This window comes from Arachis duranensis, chromosome 1 (genome assembly GCF_000817695.3).
Source record: "Arachis duranensis cultivar V14167 chromosome 1, aradu.V14167.gnm2.J7QH, whole genome shotgun sequence".
Classification (NCBI taxonomy): Eukaryota; Viridiplantae; Streptophyta; class Magnoliopsida; order Fabales; family Fabaceae; genus Arachis; species Arachis duranensis.
Genome location: NC_029772.3, coordinates 46,832,927 through 46,833,423, shown reverse-complemented (window position 1 = coordinate 46,833,423; position 497 = coordinate 46,832,927). Strand labels below are relative to the sequence as shown.

The following is a 497-nucleotide window of genomic DNA, read 5'->3' as shown; positions in this document are numbered from 1 at the left end:
TTGACTTGTTGAGTCAATATTTTATTCTGAGCCAGTATGGCATTCAGAGTGTCAATCTCAAGAACTCCTTTCTTCTGATTGATCCCATTGTTCACAGGATTCCTTTTAGAAGTGTACATGAATTGGTTATTTGCAACCATTTCAATCAGCTCTTGAGCTTCTGTAGGCGTCTTCTTCAAATGAAGAGATCCTCCAGCAGAGCTATCCAAAGACATCTTGGATAGTTCAGAGAGACCATCATAGAAAATACCTATGATGCTCCATTCAGAAAGCATATCAAAAGGGCACTTTCTGATTAATTGTTTGTATCTTTCCCAAGCTTCATAGAGGGATTCTCCTTCCTTCTGTCTGAAGGTTTGGACTTCCACTCTAAGCTTACTCAATTTTTGAGGTGGAAAGAACATTGCCAAGAAGGCATTGACTAGCTTTTCCCAAGAGTTCAGGCTTTCTTTAGGTTGTGAGTCCAACCATATTCTAGCTCTGTCTCTTACAGCAAA

General features: G+C 39.6%; 1 non-coding gene across 1 annotated transcript; it reads left to right on the top strand.

The window, feature by feature from the left end:
* The first annotated feature begins 269 nt into the window (after positions 1–269).
* Positions 270–377, top strand: LOC127742622 (small nucleolar RNA R71). Its single transcript, XR_008003968.1, has one exon. It is a non-coding gene; the product is annotated as a small nucleolar RNA R71 (small nucleolar RNA).
* The last annotated feature ends 120 nt before the right edge of the window (positions 378–497 follow it).